Raw genomic sequence first — 20,986 nt, 5'->3', positions numbered from 1 at the left:
CAGGGTCAGTCTGTAACATTGGACAGAGTTATTGGTGATGGTGACCCTGTCCACCTTGATAATGTTTTTAATTTTTTAATGGCCATTAATCTTTTTAATCTCATTTAAGTGTTGCATATTTATTCATTACACCTTTTTAATTGTGGTTCCTTGTTTATAGTTTTAATTTCTCTCATTCAATTTAACATTGGACAATGGCCAGAACATTAAATAACTCGACACCAGGACTGGAAAGGCCAACTTCAGGTGACTAACGCTACTGTTTGAACTATCCGTTTGAACTACTCGTTAGTCGTCCTGGCGAGTTGTTATTATACTTTTGCTGCATATCATTTCACACTTTTACTACTTTACTTTTTAGTACTGGCCATATTGACTCATAACCCGGAACCAGAACTGGAAAGACCAACTTCAGGTGACTGACGGTGGTTTTTATACTTACCTATTAGTCTTCCTGGCGGGTTATGATCATTACCATTTTGCTAGAGTAAATATTTTACAACTTTGAAGACTGGATGTCACCATTGGTTTTTACACCATTTTCTGTTTTAATTGCTGTTTTGTTTTTACCATCATTTACTTTTACAAATTTTACTCCATTTACTTGACTTTATCTTTTTACTGGACATTTGGCTACTCATTGTTACAATTTTGCTATGTATCTTTTAAAACTTCTATTCTTTTACATTTTGATACTGGTTGCTATGACACATAACCCGGAACCAGGATTGGAAAGACCAACTTCAGGTGACTGACGGTGGTTCTTGAACTTACCTGTTAGTCTTCCTGGCGGGTTATGATCATTACCTTTTTGCTAGAGTAAATACCTTACAACTTCTTATACTCTGCCTTCTATTTTAACATTGTAGACAAGGTGTCAACATTGGTTTTATACTTTTTTGTTTTACCTTCATTTCCATTTATGTCTATTACTACATTTATTTATTTATTTTACATTTTTACCGAATGTCTGGCGCAGATAGCCTCGCTGCTTTGTGCCATAAAACACTAAATCAATCAATCAATCAATTGATTAAATTTCACTTTTTGTCTTTCTTGTATAATGGTGTAGATGTATGTATGAATATGTCATTCTGGAATTCACTTCCTGCTTCTATTAGGGTATTTTGTTAGCTTGTCAACCTTTGGAATAAAACATCTGCTAAAAGCTTGTATTACGTTTCAAAGGTTATTAGCACATTTTATATAAAAAAAATCATAAAATCATAATTTGTTTCCACTTTCATTATCTGTAACAACGTAACTCTTAGCATTTCAGTTTTCAAACAAGTAAATGTCTAAGTGTCACTCAAAACCTCGCGACACTGCCGGTAGGGTGAAACAGTGCCGTTATCTTACACTAGCCTATAGAGGTATTATACGAAACTTCACCAACTTCCTGTTTCACTCAATTCTGTCGTATCGGACGTGAAACATTTCCTTCTAGCAATCCATATAAGTACAAAATTTGTTAAAGCTTTACATGCTGTCAGTGGCGTGAACATCAACTTTGACAAAAATGTGTAGATCCGATAGTCTACTGCTATTTAGCTTATCGATATAATTTTCTCTATGAAATTCCTTCAGATGATTTACAACGTCAAATAACACAGTATTAGAAGACAAGTTTGGCATTTTTCAGCTGAAACTAATACATAAACTTGACGTCCAATGTGGCAAACTATGGACCACTTGAGTTTTTACGTTAATGTAAGACCCCTGAGTAAAACTTCGTCTAAATAATATACGCACTTTTATCAAATATATTGGGTTATAATTTCCTTGCTGAAATACATAAATTGTAAGTGAGTTTTAATTACGATAACAAACATTTAAATGCATGTTTAAATATGAGTGTGGGTCCAAGTGGCTCAGCAGTAAAGTCTAAGTGAATATTACATTAAATAAAATTGAGTTTCTATACCTACGACGAGCACAGTACAGACAACTTATTGTGTAGTTTTCTGTTGTTTTTTTTATTAACAACAAAGGAAATGAGTGTGCAATGTATGTGATACATCCTGTAGATAAAGTGGCGCTTCCAGCTGCGTGCATGTTATTTTACGTGCTAATTGCAAACAAAAGCATAAATGAACATCTGGTTGTACAGATGTATCCGGATCTCTTTGTAGTTAGCTTGACCCGAGATAAACTTTTAATTATATAGAAATTTCTTACCTTTCTATTAGATCTCAACGGATATATTTAATCACGAAAGACAAAGTGCATCACGCAAAACGAATATACGAAATGAACATCGCCTCCAGCCAGAATTACATTTACTCTTACATCCATAACTTGTTTGTATAATAGTACCCTGACGTTTATTTTAGGCCCTGTGACGTTAATTATTGTTTACTGTGGCAAATTATCTATCGATAAATTTATTATATTGACTTCAAACTATAGTCTGTAGTACAAGCTATCCTAACAGCAATAACTTCCTGCAAGTAATATTTTGATCTCAACAAGCATCTAATGGCCAGAGATTGCTACATCTCATCTGTTACAGAGGAACATGCTATATATAGACTGTGAACTCGTCGATGGAAAACCATGCCGTAATGTTCAGGCAACATGTACACGTGACTAATAACATTTTATTCGAATAGTGATAATTTCAAGCAGAAGAATGTTGATGCATAAAATAAAGTAAAAGTATGATGCGTCTGGGCTAAGAAGGTATTGTTGAAATCGTAAGTTACGTCCATAGGTTGTATAATGATCACAAGTGAGTTGTTTTGAAATTTCAATATCTTATATCTTGCGGAGGACCTACGTAAATTGGTGGGTGTGCAAGTTCATTTACTTCATAATGTAGCGGATTTACTGTTACATATCTATTTTAATATCTGCGTTTGTTTCCGTTTGATGTATGTTGTTAGTTATATATTGCACAAGTCCCGCTTGTTCTCTAAACTTGTAGATTGAACGTAGGAATCAACAAAATGCGATGTATGTAAAATACTAGTTTTTGCCAGTATTGTTGCCAACTGAACTTTCTAAATCATCGCCCAATGAATACAAGATGTAGCTATAGCAAGATGCGGGAAGAGAGTAATAGAAATTTGTTGGTAGCAACAGTTGTTTAACTGAAAGCCTCTGAAGCTAGAATTGTGATTAACGCTTATTAATCGGAAAACAGTAGATATTTGAGCAGTAACGATTTATAGATTTCAAACATTAGAAACTGTTTAACTTCAGTGAATTAACTTCGGACTTTAGCATTTCTACGAGAACATTAGATATTGTTTTCGATGAAAGCTCACGTGAGCTTCAAGCTGTTTAGCCGTCAAGAGGTACAGGTTCATCAACAAAAAATTAATTCGCACTTTGTGAGCGTCGATAAAAGATTCAGTTTCAGACCAGATATGAGACTCGATATTGTTTGTAAGTTTGCAAAACTTTTGTATAAAAACCATTATTTGTAATAACTATTTGTAACAACCGTTATTATCAATTGTATTATGATTTTTTATATTAAAATATATTTGTGTTAAGAAAAATGTGTGTGTGTGTCAATCTTGTCGCCAAATATCATAAATTTGATACATATTAATATTTAAGTAACTAATACATTCAAAATAGAATTTCCGGTTATTTTAAATCGTAATACGTAACGTACGTAAATTACGTAACATAATAAATCGAAGACTTGTCCGAGATTTTATGCGTAACAATAATTAGTGAATATAGTTAATTTAATGTATAGAATGTTTTCAACTAAACTTATTTTATTTTATTCAAAGACGTCTAATGAACCCATTGACTGCTGATTCATCCATATAGGATACGGTCCGCCTCCGACAGTTAAATGTGAGCGTACTTTATACGGCGTATGGCTTGCAAAAATTTCGCACTTAGCCAATGGGTTAATCAGTAACTCGTAAAAAAAAAAAAAGAGTACGTTTTCTAAATTACCTGCAAAACGCTTTTTTAACTGGTTAAAACAAAACAACATTGTTTAGGGTTAGCCGAGAGCCACAAAACATTTGCCGTAATTTTCTTGCCCTTGGTTTGAATTTTCCTTATGCTATTATTTTCACGCAAGCTATTTATGCTAGGCTTTATTGTAGGTATTGTGTAATATTGATAAATCTTGGTCTATTTGAAAAGAAAAAAAATTATAGGGTTAGACAACCTAATGTAGACGTGACTTTATTTAATAAAACCAGAGTAAAGCAAACAGTAAGGTAATAGTATTTATAATAGTGTACACAGTAGGAAACAATTATGAGCGTTCACTGAAGCGTATGACAGTTTCACGAGTTAAAAGTAAAATCTCACAAAAACGAATAATAAAATAATAAGTAGTTTATAGCACTAAATGAAAATAACCGAAGCTGAAATAAAAGTAAAATTAAGTTTTATTACGAAATAAAAGTAAAATTGTAGTGAAGACGAACTTAACTGATATGCAGAAACGTCTGAATTAGTGTTCACAAAGTGATAAGCAAACGAAATGCGCATGCGTAATTTAGGCCTAAATTTTTCGAGAACGCCCACAGAAAATGTATCTAGTGCTCATTTTTTAGGAACCTTTACGTGGGTTAAGTGTTTGTTTGAAATACTTTGCAAGTAAAACACTAAAGTTGAAATTGAAGTAATTCGTCACATGATAACAACGACATTGTGTCATCGTGGAACCATATTCTTTGGATAGAAATGTTTGACAAAGCAAAAAACAGGTAAGGTAATTCTAAGTTGAAAAGCGAGTATGCAAACCGGACTTCTTGGACAAAGGCCGTTATGTATATCGATATGAGATTTGTAGCGTTTCATCGAGAAATTCGCGAGGAAAGTTATGTACGGACAAACGCAAACGTATTATTTAAGTAGATCTTTGTCTCTACCTCCTGAGTTCCATTAGACAGGTATCGTCAACTACGCGGAGATACGGTCAACAAACAGAAACAAACAAACAAACAAGCTTTGCTTTCGTATTTCAGTTATGGTATGTGTAATTTCAGTGTCTGTGCTAAACTTTCAAAGGAGGAATGATCACGCATAGGCTACGTAAAGTAAATATTATACACATGTTATAGAGGTACAGGAATGTTTATACAGATATTCTTAGGCTTGACGATATCAAATGTAACAGTCACATAAGTCCAGTTACCATTAGCTGGATGATCACATTCATGTAAATTGTTCATAAAACAAGTAAACCAGTTTGCATATTTTCAGATAAAAGTCAATGATTTTACGTAGATAAAAAACAAAAAATGAAATTAAATGCTATTTGGCCTGCAACTTTAGGAATATTTTTTCTTGAAATAAGTGTATGTTGCTCAACGAAACCATTATGTATAAACCTTATTTTTTTTAGCCAAAATGTATCAGTGGTACAATGTAATGATGTGAAATTTTATCAATATAAAAATGTAATAAAATAATGGTCAGAATTTTTGGCTTACTTAAAAAAATTATTGGTTCAGCAAGTATCAATTAAACATCCTGTGACAAAATAATTCAATGTATTACTTTTATTTGTTATTATTCCCCCTACCACCAATAATTTAATTTGTTTAATCTACTTCACTCCTAACTCTTGCGCAGATAACCTTCTAGTAGCTTTGCGCGAAATTCAAAAAACAAACCAAACCACTCTCAACTCTCCAAGGGCACCGAATTAGACCAGTAATAGATTATGCAGCTCCAGCATGGATAACTGTGAGCAATAAAATAATTAAAACTAAACTACAAACAATCCAAAATACACTCCTAACAACTGCATACAGAGTTCCAAGAACTATGTCATCCCAGTTTATTCACAAATACTCAAACATACCAATCATACCAGATAGACTCCTACATATTAGAATTATGTACTTTAATAAGAATTGGATGAAAAACGAATTACTATGCGAACTACAGGTACCTCATACATGATGAAGCTAGTCCTAAATATCTCTCCCCAGTTAACTTATATTTTAAATATAAAAATAAATAAAAAAGAAAAAAATATATATAAATAATAATAATAATAAATATATTTCTACTATATGTATGTATGTACTAAACAATTAAAAAAACATGCCACCAACAAACTTGACATTTCTGCAAAATAGAATAAAATAATCACAGTAAGTGAGCCACAATACATGGACATTGCCCGGAAAAGGATCTAAATAATATTCAGTTACACAGTTATAAAATTCGTCAAGAACATAAGTACGGGGAGGAGGAAGATGTCATAGAGAACCTGACCCTCCAGGGTATGAACTTTTATTACCCAAATACCGACGACATTCTTCTTCTTCGAACTCTCCAAGGAAATTTGACGGACTAATCTTTGTAGGAGAGGCGTGTTTTGAGGGTGGGTGGAGCCCATCTTCAATTTTAAACCAAGCTATTGCCCCCTGTTTTAATTAATCATATGGTCGCGCCCCCTAGTATGGATTTCTAAAGAATTTTCGGTTAATGTTGTAAGGCACTACAAGGCCGCGAAGGTGAATCATTTTGTGGTTTTAGTTTTATGTGTTTACATACATTTTAGTTTGTACAAATTCACGTATCCCCTTTAGGAACAGGCCTGCATGGCCAGGTGGTTAAGGCGCTCGACTCGTAATCTGAGGGTTGCCGGTTCGAATCCCTGTCGCACCAAACATGCTCGCCATTTCAGACTTGAAGGCGTTATAATGTTCAAACAACCCCACTATTTGTTGGTAAAAGAGTTGGCGGTGGGTGGTGATGATTAGCAGCCTTCCATCTAGTCGTGCACTGCTAAATTAACGACAGTTAGTGCATATAGCCCTTGTGTAGCTTTGCTCGAAATTCATAAACAAACAAACCTATAGGAGCAATATTATATATTTATCTTTTGTTTGTTGCGATACATTGTCATATTCTAGGTCTTGTGCTAGTCGTTTGCATTGAGCTTCATTGGAAATACTTTTAGTGTTAAAATAACTTAGTATGTGTCTTTTTTGAATGATAAATGTAACCTGAATACCACATAAACTATGAAGGTTGATTATTTTTCGTTAACAGTAAAGCTTGTTTCTTTGGATTACGAAACTTCCTGTAGTTATTAGTACGATACTGAAAATATAGTAAACAGTAAACGTAGCACAAAAATTGCATGCAAATTGTAAAAATGCACATTTATTTTGAAGTCGCGATTTTGGTTAGAAACGTTCAGCAATAAACTAATAGTTTACAAATTGACTTAATCGGAGAAATATTGTCATAAACTATCAAGGTTTCCTTGAAACAGGTTTAATGTAAAAATATAACTTGTAGAAGAAGAATTAATAGACATGCCTTGAATTAGTAATACAACAAGAAGTTCCTGGATTGACGAAACACTTTATAGAACACAAAATTGAAACTGAAAAATACCAAAAAGCATAGAAATATTTACTCTGCCATTACAACGTATAAAGAATTCGTATATGTTTATTATTTTTAGGGCAAATATTTTTTTAAAGAAGGGAAAGAACTGATTGAGGTTTGAATTATGTGTTTTAAGCAGGTTGTTCCACAATTCATGTGATACATGATACGTTCCCAAGTGACTAGAATAACATAAATGTATATATACCCTTATCACGTACTTCTTTTGAGAAAAACGTTTTCTCGTGAACGCTGTCTGAATTCGAGATTGTATGATACACACACCCTATAGTGATGACCTACTTTATGGAATGAGGGTGTAGTACCTCACTTATCAGTTGCAGCTACAGGTTTTTCTAAACTTCAAAAAGTTTTATTTCTGAATAAGCAAATACAGTTAAGTTTCGCTTGTTTTAAAACTGTTGAACGTCAAAGTTGAGTATATTGTTGTTATCCTTGAGCTCAGGTGAAAGGTAATGTTCATAGTATAGTGAATAAACGATATATTTATATCCGGGACTTTATAAGCCACTATGTAATTAGTGTATTATTCCTAACTGCTACAGCAGTATGTTACTAACGGTCTGCCGAAACTGAAAGAAGTTTATATCATACCGAAATATTTGCTATTCCGCACCGGTTTCCCACGCCATTATGTATGAATCTTAAAACAATTTAAAAAGTTAAGAACTTAAAGTGTAGGTTGAAGCTTGGTTTGTTTTGCAAGAGCACAGAAAGGACATTACTGAAGCCTTGAGTATACTTTATTTCGTTGGTATACAAAAGGTGTTAAAACTCAGACATAAAATAGTTTTAAACATTTTTAGCAAATATCCTCTAACCAAAAATAGGACGACTTGTTATTTTTCAGAAACTTACTACATCTGAGTCAAGTATAACCCAAATTTTGCTAACTTAAAGTCCGAGAAATTTCTGATGTAAATATTTTTAATTGACTTGTTTTCAAAGTGTAAAACTACATGATAAGCAAAAATAATATCTACATAAGAAGTTTTTCGAGCTTTGCAAACTTTTAGTAAACACATTCATATATACAAATAAAGGAATCATGCTCTAAGTTGCAATTTTATTATATGTAATAATCTTAAGTAGGTATGGGAAACTGAAAAAAAAATCAAGTTTTCAATTTCTGTTTGAAATTTGAAAAAAAAATATAACGATTTCGTTTACGATTATTTTTTCTATATTTTTCGATTCAAGTTCGTTTTTCGATTTCAATTCCAGTTTTTCATATTTATTTAAAATTGTTATCAAGTTATTCTCTGGTTCTTTTGATAACTTGATATTTGCATTCACAACTAGTTTTGAAAAAAAAAAACTTTTCATCTATGAGTTTTTATATTTAATCTTTATAAATACTACACGTTGGCAGCTTTTTCTTTTTTCCTTCTTCTGTCGAGGCCAGCATGGCCAGGTGATTAAGACACTTGAATCGTAATCTGAGAGTCGCGGGCTCGCCCTTTAGCTGGGGTGGGGAAGGGCAGCGTTATAATGTGACGGTCAATCCCACTATTCATTGGTAAAAGAGTAGCCCAAGAATTGGCAGTCGGTGATAATGACCAGCTGACTTTCCTCTAGTTTTACACTGCTAAATTAGGGACGGCTAGCGCAGTTAGTCCTCGTGTAGCTTTGCGCGAAATTCAAAACAAACCAAACCTTTTTCTATCTTGTTGTTTTTCTCTTTCTGTGGTATGAACCACTAAGTTGCCTTTCCCTATGTACTCTTCTTTTTTGCTTGTGTTCAGTTACGAACTTTTAAATACACGTTTAAAACCAGCCTTAATAAAACCAACGTATTTAACAAAAACCACTCGTTCTTTCCGATACTTTATTTAGATTTCTTATTTTATTTAAACTCTTTAATACGTTTTTAATTCATAGTTTTATAAACATATGAAGTTTTAACATAGGAATAATAAAAAGGAGTTTCTAATGTAATTCCTCTATTATATAGAAAATACAAGCGTTATATAACATAAGCTACAAATTGAATTTAGAATGAACAACTAAGATATTCTCAATGTCTTCAGGCAACAAATTGTTTCTTTAGTACAGCCTCTGATGTACTCTGGATGCCATCTGCTCTTCAGATTCCGAAGTTACTTGAAGTTCTTGTTTGGGATTCATTGCACATAATTTTCCACTACATTTAATCAGATGGTTTAAGGCTTGTTCCTGTTCTACTCCAGATAGCATAACACTAAATCTAGGATATAGATATAACGATACTTGTATAACTTCATTTATAAGAAGTTCTTTTTCCCTCGCAATCATTGCTGCTATTATGTTGTGAGCTTGCAGACGTTTGATTTTGTATATTTCACTTTTGCAAACAAACCACACCTTATAGAAGTATCTCGGAGTTACATTTTCGTGTGACCGTTCTGTAGCTTTTAGTCGGTTTCTAACAAGTGCAGAATTTCTTGTAATTTCTCCCACAATTGAAGAGAAACTGTCAAGTCCATTCCAATAAACAGTCGGAGTTCCAGTGAACGGGAGATCGTATTATATATTGAGCACTATCGCGTCACCACGTCTACGATGAGCATATGATGTGTCTTTGTCTTTAATATATTCATTATAGTTGGAGTTTGCAGATTTATAGACAGTATTCGTGTCTGAGATATAGCACTTGCACACAGTCCTCCATTTAAAGTATCTTTTACTGCAAATAGTAAAGGGTAATCAGCACATTTAACAGAAGAAACTGCCTAGTTTAATATAATCTGATTCACTCATCACTTTCATCACTAGCAATCTCATATCCTTAATCGGAAATCAATTCCACAGCTTTAACCATATATCTAATATATCATTAGTGATAGAATACACTTGATTTCTACTTAAGTTGTATTTCGATAACACATATAAACTAGTTATAAAACTATTTATTAGATGCTTTCACCCGAATAAGCTGAAGAGAAGTTTGTAACAGCTAACGTTGTTATTTGAAGAGAGTCTCTATTAATCACTTGGACATTAATGGCTAACATAGATCTATCTAGACGATCTATCCAATTTTCAGTGAAAACGTTTTGTGTTTTGGATCTTCATTTATTTGCTTCACAATTTCTGTACTTTTTAACAACTAAAGTCAATTTTTTTTCCGATCCATTGTTGTGTTGAGCGCTTTTTTAATCGAATGGATTAGTTTACATAAACCACTGTCCTCTACTGCAGAAAAAGGTCTCCCATTTAGGGTCATCAACTCAATCACAGCATTAATAAACGTTTTTATGTCCATTGGAATATTTATTATTGGACAAAAATAAACTCGTGAATGTTTTTTGTACGCTTGGAGTCTCCGTAGTCCCGAGTCTTCTTATCTTGTGGAAGTGATCTTTTCATCGTTGAAGGTTCGCATCTTTTTACTAGATTTTTAAATTCTGCTTTATGGTGTCTCTCCAGATGTTTTGTTAGATGAGTAACACGAGGATACTTTAAAACCATAGTGCAATCAACTACACTGTAAGTTGCCTTTGCGTGTTCGCAAAAACCAGCGATTATGAAATGTGAATATATTTCGTTAGTTTTGTAACGTCCCATATTTGAAAATGGTATGAAAACGTAAAAAAAAAAAAAAAAAAATAGCGACTAGACGAAATATGCAAAGGAAAGATCTTCCTCATTATGAGACATGTGGACTAAGTAATGTACACTATTTTTCTCTAGTTTTATCTATAGTAAGTAATGCGCAGTTTTGACAGTTCGATCGAGTATGGGCGGAGCTTAGTGACGTCATGTGCGCTTCTCAGTTAGGCCCAGTTGGCTCACTCCACAGAATTTCTTTTGCTATATCATGGCCTAGTTTGTGTCATATTATAGTATAAAAATGTTACAGAGGAACATATTTTAATTGATTAATTAATTTTACAGATTAAGTTTAATTTTAATTAATCTGTAGTTTTCTAAGAAGACAAAAGAAATAGCCAACATGCCAGTATTACTCTAAAGGTGGTTCAACTGAACTAATTTATATCACGATAACTAAGAAATATTTATATCATTAGAAAGAATCCTATATTGCATTTAATTGTCAAAAGTGTTTACCATCCACTGCACCCAGCAGTATTGCATCCGAGTTGCGTCTGAGCTTAATATCTCAAAAAATCTTTCATATCACTTCATAACTTCTTAAATGTATAGAATAGGCAATTATTTATAACACACTAAAAGTTCATAATTCCATCGATAAACTATAGCGAAATATATTGCATTTAAAGCTACATCCGGGTTTTAATAATGTCCCATTATTAGGACATTTTCTTTTTTCTCCGTATGATGTTTGATCTTGTTCTTTGGACGTCATAAGGATTATTCGCATTAATAACAGTTTAATTCAAAATACCAAAGGCAACAGCTAAAAACAATCTAGAATAAAATTGCTGAATCAAAAACTTTTACCACATTCAGAGCTGTTTCTATTTGGCCAAATCGAAAGTAACAGTATTCATTCTTAGGGAAACATGATAACCCTTTCTCCTTTTCTAGTTAGCAAGCGTCTTTAAGATTCTTTGGTCATGTCGACATCAGAGGAAGTCAATTTTAGGCTTAATGAGGTCAAATTCCAATGATTTACTTACCTATGATTTGGTAAGATAAGCGACTGGTCATCCTCTCAGCAAAGTTATTTTTATAATCTCCACGTCTACAGATGCAGTCAGCGGTTTATTTCCAGGTAGAAGCAGCCTTATTAAGGAATGAAGAACTTACAACATTGGAAGCCAAACAGATTTTTGTAAAAATATCAATACCTTAAAAAGTTTAATACAGTAAGACAGATTAAGGGTGAGGGTTAATGAGGTCAGTAAAAACGTAGGGAAAAAGAGAGATGGGCAATATAAGGATTCTTGAACACAAATGAAAGACCCAGTCTGACCTGAGGATTTGTGTTTGTCGGGGGAATAACAAGTACAACGAGTGATCCTATACCAATGAAAAATTAGATATTCGAAAGTTTGCCTTGAAAAATCGAAATACAGTAGCATATTGATAGTTTTTATCGATTCGAGTTCCAATTTTCGCTTTTTGTATCATTTCAATTCGAGTTAGAATTTTAAGTTTTAAAAAATTCCATTAGAATTTTTTCCGAGTTTGATTCGGTTTCCCGCCCCTGATCTTAAGAAATGCGGACTGGGTAATATTTTCACTGAAAGAAAAAAAAAACGTTTGAAACAATGATACATTTTTTTTCTTAGAACGACTTTAAATATGAAGATCAGTATGTCACGAAAAAAACTAATATGTAGGATATTATCAAAATGCAATGTCATCACTGATCTGGCGTGGCGACATGGATCGTAACAACGTGGTGAAGTTCCAAAATCGCTTTAAAATAACGTAATCAGCCTATGTATTTTATGATAACTCTTTATGCAGTAGTCACAACTTAAAATTGCTATAATTGCCGCAAGTCCAAATTAGTCATTTCTAAATAGGTTTTTCGATCCCAGTATTATTTTTTTCATTTTTATGGAACGTTTGTGCTATTAACCAATAATACATTGACGATAAAAGTGTGAAGGTGGGACAAACATATATGTAAAGTCTGAACTAATACACTGATATTGAATTAACTTAGGTAAATTAGTTTTAAAAAAGAACTTGTCCAACAAACATTTTTGGTAATTTTGTTCATTTTTTGATAACTATTTTGTTTTAGTGTTGTTGTTTTTTCAGCCCAGTGTTCATGGCTTTTGCTTAAATTAAATTATATTATTTAAGATCTTGAAAAAAAATGACAAGTTTTATTCTGGTTGCAAATCGTAAAGTGTTTTAACAGTTGTGTTATTTAAGAACAGTGTTCTTCCTCTTCTGTGATTGGAGAATTTAAGTCAAAGCAGCTCTTTAGAAAATGTTTACCAAGCTCGATACAGCTGTTGACCCAAGGTCACTACATCCGTTAGGAGGTTTTGTTTTAACGCTGTAGAAGGGATATTTTCAGTCACGTGCGTCGTATGAGGATAACGTTATGTGGATAGATATAACGTTTTTCTGTGTCTGTCCCTTGGTTCGTCTGCATGTCTTTGGTTGAAGTGAGTTTATATTGCTATTTACTGTTCTTGATATCAACATTTATTATGAAATCCAGGGTTAACTAAACTAACCTTTTTTAATCTCTTTATAATTGAATTAGTGTAATTGAATAAATGACAAAACTGATATAGTTATAACTTCGCTCAACTGCAATATCCATGGTGCAGACCCTTCAATTTCTTTTCAGTACGAAAACCACACCCATTGCCTCGTACATATAACAGTGAGCATTTCCACGTACATTGTTTAGTGTAAGAATGTTGAATATAATTTTTGTGTAATTTCTTCCAAGATATTTTAGTCTTTATTTGTCGTGTATGTTACCTCCTGTGCTTCATGCTATAATTTTGTAAAAACATTCAAAATGACTAATCTTGCACAGTTGAAGAGTTTTGTTCGTAATTGCCGTAATATGTTTTGCCTATATTTGCATGTTGATATAGTCTGTTGACAATTGTTCTCGATGTTTTTTTTATTTCTAATAAATTAGGTATAATTTTAATTAGGATTCCTAACTTATCGACGATCTCGATTGTGTTGTGTTTAAATATCTAGTTAATCATTAGACAATGTTAAAAATAACCTAATTTAGAATATATTTTCACCCATTGATCATACTCAAAGTAGGTCATTGTTATTTTTGTGTAAACAAGGACATTGTATTACACTAAGCAGGGAATAACAAGCCCGGGCACCTTTTAGTTTAACTTTTATCCTGATTGGAGTTTCTAATTATAGAACATAAGCTTTCGCAAAACACATCGCTTTTCATAACTATTTAGAAAAGTTTTAGAGCACAGAACCAGTAATATAGTCATATTCTGTACCACACGTTCAAATAAATTGCATCTTAAATTAATAAATAACAATTAGCAAGGATAAGAAAATCTACACTTCTCAAACATCTTATTAACCCTGAACTTGGTCTGGGTACTCGACTCGCCATCTGTGGATCACGGGTTCGAATCCTCTGATGGCCATTAAAAGCTTGTGATTATTTTATATTGAATATAATCAGCACTGAGAAATGTTAGGAAATTCACGCGTTTTGTAGAATATATATAACAATTTTATTAATATATTCGGATTATGCGCTTATGATAAATATAAAGGATTTTATTATTCACTTTTAATTTCTAGAGAGTGTGGTAAATTAAAACTTGACCTGTTTCTATTTACGTTAACAGCTCTAGTGAAATTTAGCGAACTAAATCTCCTAACCTGTCTTTATTCCAGAAAGTAATATTTGTTGAACTTTTGCAAGCAATCGAAGAAATGAGGCCCGGCATGACCAGGTGGATAAGGCACACGATTCGTAATCTGAGGGTCGTAGGTTCGAATCCCCTTCGCAAAAAAAAGCTTACTCTTTTAGCCGTGGGGGCGTTATATTGTAACAGTCAATCCCACTATTCGTTGGTAAAAGAGTAGCCCGAAAATTGGCAGTAGGTGGTGATGAGTAGATGCCTTTACTTTAGTCTTACACTACTAAATTACGGACGGCTAGCGCAGATAGCCCTTGTGTAGCTTTGCGTGAAATTCAAACCAAACCAATCGAAGAAATAGTTCTTGAATAATTTTTTGCCGATACCAAAAACGATAGGTAAAAATATATCAAGACCTTAGTTCTTATTTTGTTATGAATTGGACACAAGACAAAAATAACTTTTAAATAAAAACATTTACTATTGGTCACTAAAATAAGTCACGGTCGTTCAAATTCTGCTCGTTAATTTTAATACAAAAACACACTCGTGCATCACTTAAAGGTGTTAAACACATTGTTTTAAAGCCACACTTATACAAAATATCTATCATTTGTTCGGCATTTTGTAACGGACTTGTATGTATATTTGACAAAATTGTCACCAGTAGTGAGTGTTTTGTTTCCAGTTCTTTCTTTTGAAGTCGGCGTCTGGTGTGTAACGTTGTGAAAACGTGTAAGCCTGTACACATATACCTGGTATAGTGCAAGCAGGTGGTCATACTGCTAGTAAGAACCACTTACGTTGATGTCATTGATTAGTGGTCATGTGACTGTAGTATCGCTATATCAAGCTAGCAGAAATTGGGCCAGTAGGCCGTGTAATTGCACTTGAAACTGTTAAGTACAAGGCTTCGTGACAAATTCATTCATTCCCTCGACAAAAATGAGGAAAGATTTATTATTGATCGTGATATATACATACCTGTATAGCCCTTTTATGTTGGTATATCCGACTAGTAATAAATTTCACGCATCAAATTTCATCATCTGTTTCAAAAGATTTGTGGTTATCAAGTGCTATCTAAGGCTGATAGTTTTTCTGCGCAGTCAGTAAAATAGACAAAAAAACAACAGAAATTCAGTCATCCAAGTTTTGGACAAATGTTTTATTGACCAGTCATTTTATGAAACGTATTTTACACATTAGTATTAAGACAAACAAAAACGTAACAATGCTTTCATATGTCAGTAAGTAATAAAAAATTAAAAATAAGGATGACCATACGAAAGAAAACAGAAAAAAGATGGGAATATATACATAAAACCGTACAAAACTCCGTACTCTTTAAGAGAAAAAACCTTTAACTTTATATTTGATTAAGCTAAAAGACTTAATAGTTTTTGAAAACCTAAGTTAGATGTTTATGAAAGTCTCTTAGATTGTTACAAGGGTGATTTGAGATTGTGATGAGCAATACATAATATAGGTCGACCATTTCGTTTTACAGCTCACCCCTCTATACTTACCGTTTACTGTTAGAAAGCAAAAACCGTTATTGTAGTAATTTCTGTGTTTTTTCTCATAGCAAACTCACACCAGGCTATTTGCAGAGCCCACCTAGGGGAATCGACCCCTTGATTTTAGCGTTGTAAACCCATAGACTTACCGCTGTACTAGCGGGTAATGTAGTAATTTCTACTAGCAAACCTTATTGGCTCTTGTAATAGTACTTAAATTAAAGGTGTATATCGGAATATCTGTGTACGTATAACGATAGAAGAAAGTATTTTGTTTCATGATACGAAGTATCGAATTGTTATTACTCGGGTAATCATGTAGTATAAATAATTAGAATGTGACTTAACTAAACAATAAGGCAGTACAGGTTTGATACACCACGTCACTTTCCCACGGTTTGCAACACGCCATGACTGTTACATTGCGTAAATAACTAGTTGGGTGGGTAGTTGATAAATTTACATAAAGTATTGAATAAAGTTTATGGAGAGGACAACTGTTATAAGATAATATTTTGTTTTGTTTAAACATAACTACACGATAGTCTACGTATATTGTACCCAGAGCAGGTATCGAACTCTGAATGTTAACTTTAAAGGCTCGCAAGCTTACCGCTGAGTTACCGGAAGAGGAACAGTTTGTCTAGAGCAAAAATCCTTCAGTGAACCTCGTGATATTTTTATCTGGGGAAAATACGAACAATTTCGTTTGCACGTTTTTAGCAATGTTTTACTTATCTATGAAAGAAAAAGTTGTAACAGGATTTGGCTTTATATTAGGTTTAGCATATGGGAAAGTTATGTTCCAAGACTAATGTTTCAAATAATCAGTTGTTGGTTTTTAATTTTCACTAAGACAATTTGAAGTTTTTATTTATCCTTATATGGACCATTTATCAGAAGCCCTTATGATCGGAATATTAATAAACTGTAAAGACTATTTGTCGGTGACCTCTATGATTAGAATGTTAACAATCAGAAAATAAAACAGTCTATCAGAAGCATTTATAATCATAATGGAAACAATTTAACGACTACTCAGACCACAGAAAACAATACGGTAAAATGATCTCTGGGTCATCATGCCCTATACAGCCATGTGCCTCACTCTGTATCTGATGGGATTCCCCATCACCTACCAAAATAGTTACATTTTCTACCGTTGAGCCAGAGTGTCATTGCTAATAATCCCTAAAGACAGTTTATCAGAAGTTTTTATGATTTTGATGTTAATAAGTTGTAAATACAATTTGCAGATGGCCCGGCATGGCCAGGTAGGTTAAGACGTTTGACTCGAAATATGAGGGTCGCGGGATCAAATCACTGTCGCACCAAACATCTCGCCCTTTCAGCCGTGTAGGCGTTATAATGTTACTTTCAATCCCATTATTTGTTGGTAAAAGAGTAGCCCAAGATGGGTTATGATGACTAGTTGCCTTCCCTTTAGTCTTAAACTGCTAATTTAAGGATGGCTAGCGCAGATAGCCCTCGTGTAGCTTTGCGCGAAGTTAAAAAAACAAACAAACAAAACAATGTGCATGTAAGAAAAATTTTCTCAGTTGTTGTTTAACAATTTTATCGTATAAAATTAACTAAAATCATATTTCTAAACAGTCTTGGCTTTCTTGTGTCAAAGGTGAGCATCTTTAATAAAAATATATCAAGTCTAATCGTACAACCAAATATCAGAATCCTTGCTTTTGTTTTTGTAAAGGACATTTACCTTTTATATACGAGATAAACCAGTTAGACTTCCTGCTGGTTTTCATAAGCAAGTGGCCATTTTCAGTTAATGATCCCTAGAGATGTAGGAAAAAGCGGGATCGAGCTGATACTAGAACTTTCTTTTTAAGAAGCCTTCTTTTAATCGCTGTCAGGAGTGGATTTACAAGTTAAAGCCAATAAGATAATGAATAAATAGGTTTAATGTTAAAAATACTATGAAAATTGTAGCCGTGGGAGAAAAGCAATTACCTTATATATATTTTGTTTTAAATAAAGGATGCTTTGCGCATACATATACATAAAAAAGGCAGATGTGTGCAAATTACCATGGTTTCTGGTATGAACTAACATGACATGATCTAACTTTTATATTCCTAGTTCTCGTGGAAAATTGAAAAAATTAAACCTTGTTAAAATAATTACAATTGTATGAAGCTAGAGCATCATTGTATGTGACTGTGGTGTAATAACTTTTATGGAATGTGAAAAAGCAACTGATGTGTGTGTGTTATTAATTAATCATTCTATTTCTTTAATTTGTTGAACTTCTTTCAAAATATTAGTTTTCAAAGCAAGCTGGGCTGCCTTCTTTTAAGTTTTTTTTTTTAATTTTCCTTTTTATTTAATGTTTTACTTGTTTCAGATAGTTTTCTTCTGTTTCCATTACAACTCTGAAAGATGTATTTATTTTTAAAATTTATTAAAATATAATGCCAACCACAAATAAGCAAAAGGCCAATTTGATTATTTCTGTCCATCAGATTAATGGATGCGGGGGGGGGGGCAGAAATGAATTACGTCATCATATTAAATCGCATTATGTACGTGAATCAGTTTGTGTTTTTTGTTTCTTATAGAATTAAACAGGACTACGTTGTTATGTAGTAAAACCTAACATGTTTAACAGTTCCAAAGTTTAATAATTATTCGCATATTATGGAAGTAAACGAGAACATTAGAGGCTTTGCACATATATCAATAAGTGCCCACTCAATAGCTACTAAATTGAACCACATTATATGTTAGGCTTGTATGTGTGCTTTAAAAGTTTATGAATAAATAGTGTCCTATGCAATTAAACATGCGTAGGTGGTGAACGGCGAAACATGGTTATTATCAACTATTCGAATAAAATATCCTGATAATTGAACAGTGTTATGTAGGTGGCGAGAATTAGCTGATAGTTACATTTTAAAACTACTGCTTTGTTTATTCAAAGTTGAAATAGAGTATGTGATAAAACTTTGTTGTCCTATTATATTACAATGTCAATTGCTATACAAGCATGTAATAATATATTATGTACTTGTCTTGTATAACTAAGTCTCCTATTCGGTAGTAACTTGTGTACTCCAGAATTTAACTCAGTGTTACTTAAACTAGAAAGTATTGTAATAGAAACCTTCTTGGACAGCTGTTTCCAGTTGCGCGAGAGGATCCAGTTTCACGTGTTCACACACAGAAACGTAAAAAGATAAGAGAAACTATTTTTTAGTTTCAAACTAAGATAGGTAAACTACTTATGCTTTTAAACTAGTTACTCCCTCTGACTTAAGTGTTTTTAACATAAATATACAGAAAGAGAGGAGAGGGAAATTTTCCAGTGTGTCAGTAAGCTCTCATAAAGACACAAAGCAGTAGCAGTATTATTTCCCCTCGTAATCACTGAGAATCTGAGCGACACCTAAGCAGATATGCAAGCGTAGTTTGCAAGACTCTGTTTGTCGAGTTTGGTCAGATTGTTAAATAATATTTAAAACAACAGTCAAATTAAGGTTTTATGTATTTGATTTGTACGATACAGATATAAAACGCAGATATTTTCAAAATCAGTAGCGTTGCATTTTCAATAGATTTAGAATTTGATTGATATTTCAACAAATATCCACCTTAACAGGTTCATGTTATTGTTATATAGAGTTATGTAGTCAGTCGAAATCCTGAATTAATTAGCCAAGTGTCAGTAATGCGTTCCTCATCATTTAAACATAAAAAGAACCGGCATGTGGCCCAAATTTATTATAATCGAAAGGGGCTAATGGGGAAGAAGGAGGCTAAAAACCCTCCTGTTTCAGGGCGGTAGAGTACAATGTGTTAAGAGTTAGACAGTAAACAAGTTCATAAGTCAAAGGGTTAGCTGCAACTCGTACCAGTGATACTCAGAAACACGTTATAGGAACAGTTTTATGTACTAGTGAGACCACTTCTAAACTTGATTTTCCGTGGCATTATCATGGTATAATGGCCGAAAAATCAGATTTTGGGGTGATCGACTAGGTACAGTTACCCAGATTTCAGTTGATACACCTAACTACCGGGGTAAGTTTTTTCCGTTTATTTTTTTACTCTTTACACACACTGATCTAATTACAATGCCGAACGACAGGTAGACCTGAAATTGTATAAGTATACGATCGTTGTCTCCCATTCGGTATTAGCTCCAGCGTCTTAGTCGGTAGAGAGTATTGTAATATGAACCTTCATGAAGACGTGTTTCCAGTTCTACAAGAGGATCCAGTTTCGTTAAGTGTTCACACAAATAGTCGTATAGACCTGAGAGAAACTACTCGCTAGTTTCAAACGAACTAAAATAGGTAAACCAGTTAGTTTTTTAACAGGTTCTTTTCTCTGACTTGTGTAAAATATATATAGTAGGTTTGTGTTAAAATCAAGTTAACGGTTCACATTTAATTTATATTCAGAATGTAGATGAAACGTGACGAAGTATATACTTTCCAGTTTATTATTTTTGCAACATAAAAAGAAAATCAAGGAATTCCATAAGAGGTTTATAAATCAAATTTCTTTTTGTCTTAAAAGGAAGTGGTAGAAATATTATAAATATTTCAGAAATCGAACAAATATGATTCCTGAAACGTTATCTTAAAATAATAAATTCGTTTTTCATTAATAATAAAAATGTAATAACTTGCATAGTGAAATTAATTTCCAGAGATGACATCATATGATGACATACTGAACTGCCTATAGTTGATCCGTTTATAATTTAACAATATTCTCAAGTGTAATGAATGAAAAGTTTTTGGAAAGCAAACTAACCTGGACGTTAGTGGGTGTATATTTCCTCATCGTTTACATGGAGATGATGTATAAGGCTTGATACCTAGTGCAGTTAACTTGGTT

At 33.1% G+C, this 20,986-nt stretch overlaps 1 protein-coding gene across 6 annotated transcripts in view; it reads left to right on the top strand.

The window, feature by feature from the left end:
- The window catches only part of LOC143249453 (uncharacterized), a 224,768-nt gene that overhangs the window by 95,852 nt on the left and 107,930 nt on the right, over positions 1-20,986 (top strand). For 2 of the 6 annotated variants that reach the window (XM_076499321.1, XM_076499317.1), the window contains exon 1: positions 13,298-13,394. The exons of the other annotated variants lie outside the window; for them this stretch is intronic. The gene's annotated coding sequence lies outside the window, so the exon portion shown is untranslated. Of the gene's footprint in view, positions 1-13,297; positions 13,395-20,986 lie in introns of those variants that run through there. 6 annotated transcript variants of the gene reach the window in all.

The sequence above is a fragment of the Tachypleus tridentatus genome, chromosome 4, assembly GCF_004210375.1.
Source record: "Tachypleus tridentatus isolate NWPU-2018 chromosome 4, ASM421037v1, whole genome shotgun sequence".
Lineage (NCBI taxonomy): Eukaryota > Metazoa > Arthropoda > Merostomata > Xiphosura > Limulidae > Tachypleus > Tachypleus tridentatus.
The sequence above is the reverse complement of the archived record's forward strand: the minus strand, read 5'-3'. Positions and strand labels throughout refer to the sequence as shown.